Source organism: Delphinapterus leucas, chromosome 13 (genome assembly GCF_059928025.1).
Source record: "Delphinapterus leucas isolate spDelLeu-1000000601 "Yukka" chromosome 13, BTC_Dleu_Yukka2, whole genome shotgun sequence".
Classification (NCBI taxonomy): Eukaryota; Metazoa; Chordata; class Mammalia; order Artiodactyla; family Monodontidae; genus Delphinapterus; species Delphinapterus leucas.
Genome location: NC_143141.1, coordinates 23971599 through 23982149, shown reverse-complemented (window position 1 = coordinate 23982149; position 10551 = coordinate 23971599). Strand labels below are relative to the sequence as shown.

The window sequence follows — 10551 nt, the reverse complement described above, 5'->3', positions numbered from 1 at the left end:
CTTACAAAGTTCTGAAATGTTATAGTCAGTTTCTTCTCTGAATCACACCTCCAATAACATCCAGAAATGTATGAAAATACTTTCTAAGTAATAGATGTTATTTTAATAAAAAAGGATATTCTTGAATTGATAATGACATGGGAGGTGTTAACAAGAGCTCACTGATAGACTTAAAGGGCTAAGTAACCCAAATATCACTTTTGAATTTGATCTGGGAAAATTTCAGCAATTTATGCTGGATTTAATTATTAATTATTTCAGGATACCTACTTTTTGTTCTGCAAAGAAACTCATCCATCCAATTTGTTTTAGTTTACATAATTATTTTGTTTTTACCCAGAACAATACTAGCAATGAAGTGTATAACATCCATTACTCAATAAAAAATGAAAGGGAATTTGGATACCCATTATGGGAGCCAGATCATCTCAAGTCCTCTGTAATGTAAATATTCTGCACTAAAATATTTTTGTAGCATTTTTCCTAAGGGCATTTACCATAATATAGAGTTAATTATGAAACTGTTAAAAGATAAAAATAAATTAAGGGGCAGTGTGAGGAAAATAAGAAGTGCTCTCCCAAATAATTGTTGACAACAGCTGGAGAGTCAATGAAGTAGAGAGATACAGATATTTCATTCTCAAATGGCAATTTCTGAAAGGGAAGTTCTCTAAGTACAAACACAAGATTGCATTAACAGTTCTTACCAGATCTCAGAGAATGTAAGACTCACAGAAGACAGGAAAAAAATTCTTAATTAACCTTTTTATAACTAAAAACATTTTACTGTCCCTAAATCCTCAAATGGTAATCTTAAATTAATATGAAAGCAGTGAACTATTTTTACTGTACAATTACTTGACAATTTATAAACAGTATCCATTTTCCTTATAATAAGTCATTATATTTTCTAATATATTAAACCTCAATTGCCTATCAAGCCTTCCTGATAGATCATTTTCATCCTATCATTTTCAATTAATCATGCCTGTTTGCTGGTGATGTTTTTCCTGGAAAACTGTCATAAAAATATTATTCTAACACATTTCCTACATCATAGAATAGATTATTTCTGCTATTATTAATAATAGAAAGTATATATTTGCATATATCATATAACTAATTTCTTTATCAAATAGTTTATTATGCTTATAAACATATTTGAATAATTCAAGTAATTTCTAAATAAAATTTTATTTTTTAATTGATGAATCTTGTAAAACTGCACAAAGGAGTATTTCTTCCATCAGTATGAGGAGTAATCTCAATGTCAGTGTCACACTATGAAATTCTTGTTTTATCAAATGGTTCTGGAATTCTGAATTTTTCTTTTATTCACTTAGTAAGAATTTTTGAGTGTCTACTATATACCAGGCACTGAGCCTGGCCTTGAGGACACAATAATAAATAACGGAGACTCACCTGCTGTCCAAATATTGCTTCTATTCCTGAAGGACCCTCCTTTAACTTTGCTTTTTAGGTTCTGATAATGGTGTTCTTTTGAATACCATCAATAGTGAAAAAGCATTGTTTTCCCTTTGAAAATGCATTTCTTAGTAAGGAGGGTTATGGGACCAAGACAAAGTGGACTAACAGCCATTTGTTATTTTAAATTGTTTAATGAAATGTAGAATGCTCATGTTGTCATTGTTCCTTTTTTTCAAAATTATAGTTTAAACAAAATACAGTGGGAGCAAAACAGTTTCTGAGGGAAATTGCAAAAATAACGCCAAAATTGTTTGAGCAAAGGCATCCTCTTAGAAGGCATATTCCACTAATGCAGCCTTCCACAGCTAGTAAAAGAACTTTCCTTTCCTTTTCTTGCATCTCTCAGAACAGTCTGGGCATCCAGCAAATGCTTAGGTGTACTTGTTGGAATGTTCACCAGCACCTGACAGGGTCATAGAGTGATAACTGTGAATATCAAAATTTTATCTGCTGGTCCTCACATAGAGAAGACAGGATCATAAAACAAAACAAAAACAAAATCAAAAACAAACAAAACAAAACAAAAAACAATTGGTTGGGTTTTTGCAGATGTCCTGCATACATGTAGTTTTCTATTTCCTATGGTAACAGGTAAAAAAACAAAAAAGAGAGGATGGAGTTGGTATTGATATCTGGATTCTTGTTTCTGGTCGTAAATTTGCCATCTCTCTGACCATACATCCAGGAAAATGTCACTTTCCATTTTACTTGCCTTTAAAAGGCCTTTGTAACACTGGGGTGTGATGGGAATTCATTACAATGAGGTACTTTGAAATCTTCAACTTTTAAATACCATGCAAGTCCAATGATTATTAGTATTCAAGGCACACAATGCTAGTCAAAATATAGAAAGTTCCGAGCAGTTTGGTAACCTGGAAAACAGGGAAATGAAAAGTGTACTGTGTACATATGATAAAATAGCATTCAATATAAAATGCTCCAATACAAAAATGTAAAAAGTGTGTAAACATTAATGACACAAATGAAATAACCAATAAAATATCAAATACTCAACCATACTATTAACCAAAGACACACAACTTAAAACAAGAGATATTATTTTCACATATCAAATGGGAAAAAATTTAAAAGAATGTCGGTGAAACTGTGAAAAAAATGGGCTCACACATACACTGCTCATAGGAGGCAAAAATTGGACATTTGTTATTAAAAATTGAGCATTAATTATCATTAAAAATGTATTTGGAATTTAGCTTCAACTGTTTTACACTTCTCCTTCCCATATTTCATTTGAAATACTATCAAAATAGGGAAAAAATAGTGGATTAGTGAAAAATTAAAATAGGGAGGAAATTGACCCTCTCTTTTCTTATGAGTGACATGTGATTAAGGTAAATCTTAATGAAATCTATGTATATTAAGGGAGACTAGCTACTTTTTATAAATATATAGTTGGAGTTAGCTGTCAGTTCTATGGATTCAGATGCAGAGAGAAATTTCCTCTGCTTAGAAATGGCCCATAGGTTCAAAGTTGTGCTCTAAAGTATGTGAGAAAATTTATACATTGCCACTCTTTCTTTTTTCAGTCAATAACTTCAACACCATAGTGTGGTTTTGCTTATCATTTCCGAGTGACAAACAGGTAATAGTCATCTTTTGGGGGGACACAAATAGGTAAATATGAGTGAGGAAGAAGTGAGAGCAATGGGTCTGGATAGAGGGAGAAGAGAGAACACAAAGGAGGAATCCAAAGATGGTCAGAGTGTGATTTACAGTTTTTCCAGTCTCAATTTTATTTTTATATTTGCCCTTTATGACTTTGATGACTTAGATTTAATGCATATTCCCAAAATCTAAAATTGTATTATAAAAAATATCTTATTAAAATGAATATATATATATCTTACCTCATTTAATCCTTAACTCCCCTTTTGGGTGGGGCTTTTAACCTCATTTTACAGATAAGAAGAATGAAGCCATACAGAAGTAAGGGGAAAAATAAGGCCTAAAATCAATTTCTTATTAATGGATAATTGGAAATATCCATGTTGACTGGATATTTGATGATAATAAATTATTTTACATTTTAAATCTAATACTGATATTTTGGTTAAGTTAATGAGTTCTCATTTTTGAAATTACATACTGAAATATTAACATATGAAATGATAAGATTTCTCAGATACATTCAAAAAATTTGAAGGAGGAAGGTTGGAAGGGGGTGAGGCTAGGCTAGGACTGGCCAAGGTTGATGGTAGCTGAATTCAGGTGGTAGGTAGATGGGAATTTTTCATACAAAACTATTTATGCATATGTTCAAAATTATCCATTATGAAAGTTAAAACAATATCAATACTAAATATTTCCATCTCCAAACCCCATGCTTTAAAACATGCACAATAATTTCTTTATTAATATTTACTTGAAAAAGAATCACCATTTCTGTTTCTCTCCTTGTTTTTTGTTCCATCTTTATGTCAGCAAAAGTTGAATTAAATTATTTCTTTATCTATTACTATATAATTTAGTTTTTAACTGAAGTTTCACAAATAAGCAAAGAAACAAACAAACCATATATCATCTCCAATAATGTTGTTTAGAATTGGTGAGTCCCAGGCTAAAAGTATGTTACCATTATTTCTATTGACAAGGAGGGTTAAACTGTTTTAGAAGAAAGATTATTTGATTATAATGTCTCTTAACCTCCACTTCTAAAGTCATTGAACATCTTACTTAGTGATGGATTACTGTTGTGTAAAGGTTTTAACGAGAAAATCTGGTGTAATGCTACCAAACCCATACACACTGTGTAGTTGGATTTCAGCCTAGAGGTTGCTTAGTCATTTTAAGAAACAGAATCTATTCCCTTCATTTGGAGAAATGACAATTGGATTCTTTAGTTACCAATTAAAAGGCAGTGGTAAAGCGTAGGGAAAGACATGCTGGCAGGGCTTGCTTTAAGCAGAGGTATGGTGAGTTTGCAAATGTGAATTAATTTTAGTGATGCAAGTGAGAATCCCAGCCCCCAAATCTATAACTTCAGCTCCTCTATTATAGTCTGTTTTGACGTCAGAGAATTAAAGATTCATGATTTATAAAACAAAAGTCTGAATGTGGAAAAACCTGACTGTAATGAAATTAAAATACAATCAAGGTGATAAAACCAATGCATATAAGACAATTGAAAAACCACAATAAATAAGAAATTAAAGTGTATGTAACAAACTAAAAAGCACAGGGTCTACTGTGGACAGCAATGTGAGTGGCAGCTCCCTGTAGACATGTGAAGAAGAATCCTCCCCAGGAGGCAATTCTCAACTGGAGGCTGTAGATGGACCGTGGGATCAGATCACACCAGCAGATGCACTGAGGTGGAAGTGAGCATTGAGGATACTAAAAAATGCATTCCTTAGTATGCAGGCATTTTTCTATAAAATTCAAGTACTATCTGGGGAGCTTAGATGAATTTTTTTCAGTCTTTTTATCTCAAAAATGAAACAGCTATTTATAAAGTTGTCTATGTGACAGCATTCTCCACATGAACAGTGCAGAAACAACTAAAGCTTTGATAAGGAAATAGGACAGAAAAACTCCTAAATATGATTGGGGTTCAGTGCTCTAGTGCAGGAGGACATCTCAGAAGCTAGGCATCATGGGAGGCACTGGAAATTTGGAAGAAAGCTGATAAGGCAGTGAGGTAATTCCAAAACTGGGCAATTGCAGAGACCAGAGTGATATGAGTGAGGTACTTAGGGGGCAAAATTTAAGGTTGCACTCATTTTCAGGGGCTGACCCCACACTTGTACCGCCCTGATGAGGACTTCCTTAATATTTGTGACCTAGGTGCCTTCCTCCCTTCTGTTTGTCCTGATTCATGTACCATTAAAAAACACCAACTAGAGTAACATTCTTCTCAAAACTAAGGCTATGTGTTCTGTATAATTGTATTTGTACAGATTTTATCAGATTTTCTCCCTCTCTCTCTCTCTGTCACCTATCTCTCTTTATTATCTATCTATCATCTATCTATCATCTATCTATCTATCACCTATATATCTGTTGACAGGAAAACCATTCAATAATGCTATACTAATTCAGCACAGAAAAAAAGATAAACACTTTTAATTACAAATATTTCTGGATAATTAGAATATTTAATTGGTTTGCCTGTTCTGTACCATTAGATTCAAATACTAATAAATATTTTCACTTTTTCCTCAACTATATACTAAGAATAGTTTTGTATGTTGGAAACACAAAATTGGATCTACCTAGAAACCTTCCTCAATTTAACACACTGTTTAGTAGGTGAAAGATAAAGATTTTGTAAAAAAGTAAAATTTGAGCTAGATTTTGAAGGACAAATGGACAACTACTTATTAGATCAGTGCTTTCCAGATAGACCAGATATCAAGAACCAACTAGGAACATTTTATTTTAAGTGGAGTCCTTAAAAAGGTATAAATAAATAATTTATTAATTCTTATTTTCATGACAGATGTATCAGGGAAAGATTGTAAGTTTTGTAAAATAATATGTTTTGAACTTCTATCCATCTATCACCTCACTCCCAACGTACTTTTGTCTCCTTGCCAACACAAACAGTTTGTATTGAAAATTCTACTGCACTTAATATGTTCTCTTTGGAATAAGCTGTCCAACAAAAAGATGCTTTCTGTAGCAATGACCACAAATTTAATATTAGGGAGATTTTTATAATAGTACTTAAAATTCTAAAATAAATACTGCTTTCATTTTATAGTTTCCACATGAAAGTAACCTTCCTGTTCTTCATCATCTCTTCTGCAGCACCCTGCCTCCATTTTTAATATAGATTTTCTCCCATTTCTCCCAAAGGTATTTATCACTGCCTTTCTATGTTTATGAAAGGTGTATGGCCAGCAGGATAGGTTGAGTTTCTATAAAAAATATTTTAATTTTATTATTTTCTAAGTTACTTTTATAAAATAAAATTCTCTTTGAAAAAGAAAAGAAGAAATGTCATTGGCTTAATTAAAAGGGAGAATAAATATTCTCGTGTATTTTAATATTCTGTTTCATACATATTTGTAAATATTCTACATTTGCACAATTTTGTTTATCTTTATTACTTTATAAGAAAATGTATTGATTATGCATATTAACTTTTGTCAATTTCAGAATTAGATACCCATTAGATATTTAATGGAATTTCATTAAAACTTTAAGTTAATTTATTTTAAAAATTAACAACTAGGGCTTGAGACAGTCGGAACCGAGGAGCCGGGCAGCGTCCTTGCACTCCTGCCCTACTTTGGTGCGCAGCTGCGGCCGGAGGATTTGCAGGTGAAAATACAGCATTTGTGAAGAGTGGATGGTTGCTGAGACAGAGTACTATTTTGAAGCGCTGGAAGAATTGGTTTGACCTGTGGTCAGATGGTCACCTGATGACCGAACTCGGTAGAGTGTAGAGGATAAGGTCCACATGCCAGTGGACTGCATCAACATCCACACGGGACATGAATGGCGGGATATTCGGCCTCCAGATGGGAAGCCGAAAGACTGTCTGCTGCAGATTGTTTGCCTGGATGGGAAAACCATCAGTCTTTGTGCAGAAAGCACAGATGATTGTTTGGTCTGGAAATTTACACTTCAGGATTCCAGGACAAACACAGCTCATGTTGGCTCTGAAGTCATGTATGATGAGACTGCCTTGGCTTCCTCCCCACCTCCTTACACAGCCTATGCTGCACCAACCCCTGATGCCTATGGTTATGGTCCATACAGTGGTGCATACCCGCCAGGAACTCAAGTTGTCTATGCTTCAAATGGGCAGGCTTATGCTGTACCCTACCAGTACCTGTATGCCGGACTTTACGGAGAGCAGCCTACCAAACAAGTCATCATTCGTGAGCGGTATCGAGACAATGACTGTGACCTGGCGCTGGGCATGCTGCCTGGAACAGCCACAGGCATGGCCTTAGGATCTCTGTTCTGGGTCTTCTAGAGTCCTTGGAACCTGGATGTGCATAGCTTCTGGTACCCTGGGTGCAATAATATAATTTGCAGGGCATTTCTGTTTGTTATAAATGTTTTTAATAATAGTTTTAGTAGTTCTTTTGAAAGTAGTGACATCATACTTATAACTAATCCATATAAGTACCACAGAGAAGGCTTTGGACTGCTGTTTAGCTAAAACGTAGACTATTTGGGGGCACTGGCTCATTCTAGTAGTTTTTTTATGGAACTCTCAGAATACCTTATTTGAACACACCTGTTTGTAACGGCCATTTTCTTTTTAGAGTTAGGCCTTAGTGCTTAAGGGATAATTTATTTTAGTGTTATGCTAGTAATATGGTGATGTATGAGTGAGTGAGTGATTGTGGCAAGAAGAACTGCAGCTGTCTTGGTTTAATGTTAGACTTTGAAACCTCAGACTAGAACTGGTTGCACGTTACTTCAGGAGTTGTAGGATGGAACCTTCCTGAGGCAGCCGTGTGATATCCCCACAGCCTCTGGGGCTCTGCAGACTTTCAGCAAAGCTGACTGCTCAGGATGATGGGCGGGATGGCAGATCCCCCCCCTGCTTTAAAATATGCTCTTTCATTTTATTCTTACTAGTTTGTTTTTGGTAGTAATCCTTGGAAAACATCCCAAATTAGGAGTAGACTTGAGTCTCAGCATTTTAGGGCTTTATCATTTAAAACTTGAACAAGGCAAAACAATTACAAACAAGTGCGTGGAGGTAGATCTGCTATATTCAGAGGCATCATGATTTTTAGTGTTTGCTTTGAGTGTTTTTATTGCCACTTCAGCCTACTTATAGCTTATTTTTCTACTTGTTGAGAAAGTAATATTAGGAGAATGGTGAGGAAAGAGGAATGAGAGCCATAGTTACAGTGTTACTGTTTCAGGGGATTGGGCTGCACTGAGGATCCTCTTTTCCACCCTTCTGAAGGCTGTTAAAGAGCTCATTTCCTGTCCTGTGCAGGACTGGGGCACTGTGGCTGTCCCTGAGCACTGGGGTGCCTGGAGCCCTGGTGGTGGCATGGTGGGGGAGAGTCAGGTTACAGATTTGCAGCCTAAGGACATGAATGACCTGTGCAAGGTATTACCCCACCTGACCAGGACACTAGCCTTGTTTTTATTCTTCACTCAAATGTCACAGAGAAGCTTAAACAATTTAACTTGAGCCCCAGCTATGTGTGAAGCTCTGGAAAACTGAGAGTCACGTATTTTTGTTATTTATTTATGTAAATTTTAAAATTTCAATTATTCCAGGTTTCTGTCTTGCATGCTTTAAAAAATTTACTTTTTACAAAGGCAGTTTAGCACATTGAAGGTCTCTACCCCTATACTCCATGTGGCCCTATTCTCCATAAAATACACTCATAGTAGCACAAATTCTGTTTTTATTCTGTGTGGCCAGTTACATACATAGTTATTTGTTTCACTGATCAACCCACTCCGTCTCTAAGGCAGACTTAAATAGATCTATCTCAGTATGAAACCAGATGCCAAAAGAACTTTGTGGTGACCACAGGTCTGTTTTCCTAGCCAATTCTATTGCACTTGTTGACACTGGAGAGTTTGTTTCCAGCTTTAAAGTATACTTAGCTGTCACCTCTTTGGATGTTTGACATGTGGAAAGTTGCCAGATGTGATGTGTGACAACACTGTTTTTTTGTTTTTGTTTTTTAACATCTTTATTAGAGTATAATTGCTTTACAATGGTGTGTTAGTTTCTGCTTTATAACAAAGTGAATCAGTTATACATATACATGTGTTCCCATATCTCTTCCCTCTTGCATCTCTCTCCCTCCTACCCTCCCTATCCCACCCCTCTAGGTGGTCACAAACCATCGAGATGATCTCCCTGTGCTGTGCAGCTGCTTCCCACTAGCTATCTACACTGGTTTTGATGGTTAGAAGTATTGCTTTAGTTATTTTACATTGTATGTAATAAGAATGGTTTTGTTCAGATAGTAATCATTATTTGAGTTGTAAGCCTTACTTACAAAATACTAAACTCAGTTTTTAATGTTGCTTTGGGGTATTAATTTTGAACTTGGAACCACAGATACTGAGTTATGTCAGTGAAATGCCCTTGAAGCAGATGGTCTCCCGGTGTTCCCCTGGCTTCCCTCTGACAGAAGGGGGAGAGCTATGGACTGAAGCTTGGGCACACATGTGCCCCCCAATCTCCAGTCCCTGTCCCCAGTGGGGCCAGCCCCACTGGGCAACTATAGTTGAGTCTTGAAGTTCACTGTCACTAGTGACTTGATCCTGAGAGGAAATACATACTCGGTATAAAGATGGGCTGAGATACTTCATTTCCCTGACCCCAACTCTCGTAGATGCCAACACTTAGGTAATCCAAAATCAAGAAGTTAGGTGAGTTGGAAAGAACTTGTTCAGGTTTAGTCAGTATTTTACTTCCATGTGTATTTTTAACTAGTTGGCCATTGACATTGCACACATGCCAGTCTGCTTGTTTCTTAGCTCTGTTCTTTTAGTTCCTTGAGTTAACTTCAGGGTCTTAGATGTAAAGAGAAGGGAGAGACCCGTGGTTGTGTTTCAGATCATCATTCATGAAACGGGTCAGACTGGGACGCAAGATATGGATCATGAGAGAAGTTCCTGCCATTGAGACAGAATGACCCACATTTATTTCCTACATTAATTGTGATACTATGTGATCTTTCTTTCTCCTTCCCAAGTTTATGTAGACACCAGCATGGGATGCAGTTCCATTTTTTTCCCCTAGGGTTGATCTTTTTTTCTGATTGCTTGCCTGTCTCTAGGATTTGGTTGTGTCCTCAGAACCTATTTTTCCCTGTATATGCAAATTGTGTGTTTATAAGTGATAATGTCAATACATTAAATGATTGTTAACCTTAAAGCATAAAAAAAATTGACATCTAAAATTCTCATATCTCAGTACAAGTAAAAGTCCTTGTAAAGACATTCACTCATCCAGTTGCCCATTCATCAGCAAACATGCTCCCTCTGGAGCATTCAAACAAGGGCATGGGCTCCAATGATTGATAAAGAATTGGTCACCAATCTCAAACAGCTCAAGAAGAAACAGACATTTAAACAAGTAAAATAATAAACAATGCC

The 10551-nt window shown here is 35.7% G+C and overlaps 1 pseudogene; it reads left to right on the top strand.

Moving 5' to 3' along the window:
• Positions 1-6636: 6636 nt before the first annotated feature.
• On the top strand, positions 6637-7653 carry LOC111169576 (pleckstrin homology domain-containing family B member 2 pseudogene; annotated as a pseudogene).
• The last annotated feature ends 2898 nt before the right edge of the window (positions 7654-10551 follow it).